The sequence below is a fragment of the Antechinus flavipes genome, chromosome 1, assembly GCF_016432865.1.
Source record: "Antechinus flavipes isolate AdamAnt ecotype Samford, QLD, Australia chromosome 1, AdamAnt_v2, whole genome shotgun sequence".
Lineage (NCBI taxonomy): Eukaryota > Metazoa > Chordata > Mammalia > Dasyuromorphia > Dasyuridae > Antechinus > Antechinus flavipes.
The window spans coordinates 329,703,637-329,709,636 of NC_067398.1; positions in this window are offsets into that span (position 1 = coordinate 329,703,637).

The window sequence follows — 6,000 nt, forward strand, 5'->3', positions numbered from 1 at the left end:
GCATCAGTTCATGTAAGTCTATGAATTCTGTTTCAAAAACATTTCTTAAATCTGTCTCTTCTTTTCTATTTCTCCTAATGTCATCTTGGTTTAGGTCTGCATCAATTTTAACCTAGGCCATTGTAGTACTCTCCTAATTGGCCTCAAACTTTTATTCTTTCCAATCTATCCTACTGCCAGATTAATTTTCTAAATTATAAATTGGATCATTTTACTGCACAAAAACCATACACCTTAAATGGTTCCCCACTACCTACCAAACAAATTCCAAATTAATTAATCTTGTTTGTAAGGCTCTTTGTAACTTGACTTTAATTTGTTTAGTCTTATTTCATTGTACTTCCATCAAATGTCACTTTCCTATGTTTGGCTATATTGATTTCCCCCTCACTAGAAATACCCCTGGCCAGGTTCAACTTGCTAACATTCTACCCATATTTCCAGGCCCAATTAAAATAATAATCACTCCCTAAGGCTTTTACTAATACATATCCAGCTAAAGGCAATCTCTTCTTCTGATGAACTAGATAAGTCTCATATTCTAATTATTGGTCACAGAATAATCTCAAGGGGTAGCTCACTAACTCCCAATAAAGTCCATTTTTGGACAGCTCTAATTATTAGAAAGTTTTCCTTTAAACTTACCCTAAATATACTTCACTGTAACTTGCTCAAATTCTTCTTTATATACCGTAGTTCATTTGGGGCTTTTAGCACATCTGACCTTCTTTGTGAACTATACCACTCTAGATAGTCAGATTCTCTTATCATTGTTACATCTTCCTTCTATGCTAGACTTGGGTAAATACCTTCCACAACACATAATCCATTCCCTCATTCTGACTGGATGATCTGTAATATACTCCTATCATATCAATTCTATTTTTCCTTTCATTCAAACTCAACTAAATGCTTTCTTCTTACAGTATGGATTTCCACATTAAAAAAAAAAAATGTCTTCTGAACAATCAGCAGGATGATTTCAGAGAGGCCTGGAGAGACTTACATAAACTGATACTAAGTGAAATGGGCAGAACCAGGAGATCATTGTACACAGCAACAGCAAGATTATATAATGATCAATTCTGTTGGATGTGGCTCTTTCCAACAATGAGATGATTCAGGCCAGTTCCAATGTTCATCTAGTACTGTGGGAACTGAGGGTGTATCACAGCAAAGCACTTTCACTCTTTTTATTGTGGTTTGCTTGAATTATTTTCTTTCTCATTTATTTTTACTATTTAATCTGATTTTTCTTGTGCAGCAAGATAAATATATATGCCTATGTTGGATTTAACATATATTCTTACCAAGTTTAAAATATATTGGATTACATGCCATCTAGGGGAGAGAATAAGAGGAAGGAAGGGAAAAATTGGAACACAAGGTTTTTCAAGGGTCATTGTTGAAAAATTATCCTTGCATATGTTAACTTCAATAAAAAATTTTAAATGATTTTTAAAAAGACTTCTGATAGGAACACTAGCTAATCATACATCATACTACTTCATTACCTTTTTACCTAATTTGTTTTGACTTCTAGGTCATTTGAACAACAAGATGGTGAATTAGATATTTTCTCTGATTCCCATGACCTCTCAAGCCCCTCTAAAACAGAAATTATGCATCAAAAACAAAGCAATGTCACCTGTTTCCATGGTTTATGACACCAAAATCAAAAAAAGATTTTAAAAAGGCACCAAAAATCCAGGAACTTACACTCATTAACAGTGAACTCAATTAATACCATCCCCATCCTCCTGCTTCTTATGGTACAGGCAGTAAGGCTTCACTCACAGATTCAAGTTCAAGGCATAGGTTTACATCAAAACTCATCTCTGTACCCTATTTCCTCCCCCCTCTCTTTTCAGTACCATGGAAACCTGAACTCCAGGCTATGGAAGTTTATTCAGGCCCTGATAGTAAGCTTGGCCACAGACTTCAGAAGCAAAAAATCTTCCAGAGGCACCAGTGCTGCAAAATTACTTCAGGGCTTCTGAACTACTATTACCTGTAAAATAGGCTCTAATCTACAAGTACCAGGGAAAGCAGATTCTGAATTGCTGGTGCCTATCCAAAAAACTAAGGGACTGACGGAGCAGGAATAGGTCAATAGGACAGAACGCAGAGAGAAACTTTGTGGCCGCTCTTTTGAGTCTGAAGATAAAATCACAGCTTCCAACTGGAGCCAGTTCTGATTACCCAAAAGTCATTTGAAATAGAGAATTAAATTAATAAAATATGAATTGCCCAATGTGGAAGGAGATTGAGAAACTTTGAGAGGTATGTCTTGGGAGGTATGTGAGGGGGAGACTGAAAGCAACAAAGATATCAGAAAAAAAGAAAATCAAAAACCTGGAATATAAACATAAATCGAGAAGAAAAACAGTAACAGAAGGAAATATGGTCTCTAGATCTAGCAAATGAGTTCCATCACCTTTGGATAAATAATGCAAAATGAAGGAAAATTATCCAACACTTAATGAAACAGAGAACCCTGTGGAATTTGATGAGAACATGAAACTACAACATGTTTTTCCTGAGTGACTTAAAAGAGAAATGAGGATTATGTGAGTAAAATTTATGTCTTGTGTAGCAAACATAGTGAGCAGAATAGAAAAACTTCAATCTGCAGTTGCAAATCTCACCATAGAAACAAAAGAGAGTACAATATATTGGGAATGCAAATACACACAGAAGTGAAGAACAGCCTAGAAGAAGAGAAGCAAAAAAAATAATAATAATAAGATCAAAAGAAAATATGTTCACTGTACAAGCAAAACACACAGATCTTGTAGACAGGATATGTAAAGACTACTGAAGAATCTTAGGTCTCCCAGAAGAGGAGAACAGGAAAAAAAAAACCTTAACACGATAGTGAAGGAAAACAGTGGTACCTTGACATTTGTCTGCTTCAAAACTCCTCAAATTCAGTATTTGATGCATTTCACTGAGAAAAAAAAGCTTCAGTACTTCATGCTTGCTCAGCCCTTGTCACACTTGGTTGTTCTCTTGGTTAAGCAGTAGGGATGTGAGGTTGGCCAGGTGTACTGCCCAGCCTGAGATGCTGCTGCTATGGTCATGGGCAGCTCTTTCTCAATAAAGGCAGTAGTGCACAGAACTGTCACGTTGAAGTCCAGGATGCTATGATTGTGTATGTTGGCCAGCAAGTTTGGGGGCAGTTCCTGCAGGATGATATGGTTGCAGCAGTTAGTCTCCCAGCCCCCAAAACAGTAGCACTGGAAGGGGCATGGAGTAGTTGGTGTGTAAATAGCAAGAGAAGGAGCATTAGCTAGGCAGCAATGGCAAAGGACCCAGAACTCCTGGCAGCCTTGAGCCCCAGGCTGCGGTCAGAGCCCTGGGTGACAGAGTCCTCCACATCTGGGCCCCCAAGGAAGCATCGATGGCATGGGGTGGGGGAAGAATATAAAGGTCATGCTTTCTTTTAGAAAGTGAGTTGTGTCAAGAAGAGAGGAGCCTGGCTGGGCAGGCTTTTTCTCTGCATCCAGAAATCCCACTTGCCCCTTTGGAGAATTGGATGGGGAAAGATGATTGGGCTGTAAACTAGAAAAGTACTCCTTATAAAAATTCATTTGTTTTTCACCATTCATCATGCCTTTCTGAAATCAATAAATAACTGGTACTGAGATACCACTGTATAGAAGAGGTAATAGAAGAAAACTGTACAGAACTTCTGAACATAGAAAATGAAATTTCTATTTAAATATTTCACAGATTGCTTCCAGAAAAAAAAAAAAAAAAAAAAAAAACAAGATTGGAAACTCCCAGACACATAATAATTAAATTTAAAAATTCAGTTCAGAAACAGCAAATTTTTCAAGTTATCAAGAGAAAGATCTTCAAATAGAGAGGAAAAGACATTTTAATAATGTAAGATTATTCTATACCCAGTAGAAAAAAAGGAAGGAATGGAATGATGTGTTCTGAAAAGCAATGGAACTCACGATGTAGCCTAAAGTGACCTATCCCACAAATCTGAACTTAACCATACAAAAAAAAAGATGGATATTCAATAAAAAGGAGGAGTTTGAAACATTTTTAGGAAAATAATAGGACTAAAGAAATAATTTGCTTCTCAAACATACAAAACAACAGAATTATAGGAAGATTGAATAAATGCAGACAGAAACAAAGTGATAACAAAGATCAATAAAAGATTTCTTTCTATATATACACAAGAAGATAGATAAAGGCAGAAATCTGGTAGGAGGACCAGGGAAGGAGGCACTGTAGACAGAACTTACTGACACTCTGCCTACAGGCAAATACTTCTTTTGTAGAACTTGTTATAACATGAATTTGGTCAGGTTATTGTCTTTGGTTCTTGAAGAGGACCAAAATGATATCACTATGTTACAGTTGAATTACAGTGTGTCCAACTGTGGCTGATCAGACCAGTATGATCAGGTTGGACACAAATAGTCCCTATGGAAAAATATTTTACATCCAAAGGTTCTGATAAAAGCTTCATTTCCAAAATATAAGAATACAAGCCATTCTCCAACTGATAAGTGGTCAAAGGATATGAACAGACAATTTTCAGATAAAGACATTAAAACCATCTCTATTCATACAAAAAAAAAGCTCTTAATCACTATTGATCAGATAAATGCAAATTAAAACAACTCTGAGGTACCACCACACACCTCTCAGACTGACTAAGATGACAGAAAAAGATAATGATGAATGTTGGAGGGGATGTGGGAAAACTGCGACACTGATATATTGTTGAGAGCAAAATGTTGAGAGCCAAAGGACTATCACTGTACATACCCTTTGATCCAACAGTGTCTCTACCTCTGTATCTCAAAGAAATCATAAAAATGGGAAAAGGATCCACATGTGCAAAAATATTTGTGGCAACCCTTTTTTGTAGTGTCAAGGAACTGGAAACTGAGTGAATGCCCCTCAGTTGGGGAATGGCCGAGTAAGTTATAGTATGTGAATGTTATGGAATATTATTGTTCTATAAGAAACCATCAGCAGGATGAAGTTCAGAAAGGCCTGGAGAGACTTACATGAACTGATGCTGAGTGAAATGAGCAGAACGAGGAGATCACTGTACATGAACAACAAGATTATTCGATGATCAATTCTGATGGACGTGCCTCTTTTCAACAACAATGCAATTCAAGCCAGTTCCAATGGTCTTGTGTGAAAGGAGTCATATGTATCCAGAGAGAGAACTGGGAGGATTGAATGTGGATCACAACATAGTATTTTCACTTTTTAAATTGTTGCTTGCTTGCATTTTATTTTCTTTCTCATTTTTTTTCTTTTTAATTTGGTTTTTCGTGTGCAGTGTGATGATTGTGGAAATATATATGGAAAAATTGCACATGTTTAACATATATTGGATTATTTGTTATTTAGGGGAGGGGATGGGGGAAGAGAGGGAGGAAAAATTGGAACACAAGGTTTTGCAAAGGTGAATGTTGAAAATTAAAAACATATGCATATGTTTTGAAAATAAAAAGTTTTAATTAAAAAAAACCAAATATTCCCCATGAATATTTGAGGTGGTTTCTCTAACTGGGCAACTCACATTTTTTCTGAGTTAATTCAATTCTCCTTTTCTCATAGAGCTCAGCACTTTCTCTGAGGGTACACCCATACTGGGTAGTTCTGTGCCAGTATCTCCCATGTTATAGTATCAATTCTAAAGTTCTTAAGAGAAACCTTGGGTTGCATGAAAGGGAAGGAGGAGAATTAGGGGACAGAGGATAATGAGAAGTGCTCAGGAATCAAATCAAAGATAACACTTAAGAGAAGATGACTGTCACAAAAAAGAAGAATCTTGTAGGAGGGTGATGAAAAGGAGTGTGAAAAGATGGGAAAGAAGGAGTAAAGAGGCCTTATTTTGGAGGCAGAAGGGCATATACCTAAGGATGAATGGAAATGAAAACCTTATCCTGGGGAATTTGGTGCCTGAAAACTCTACTTGTCCTAGAAGAGGGAAGTTGGAATCTTGGGGGCAAC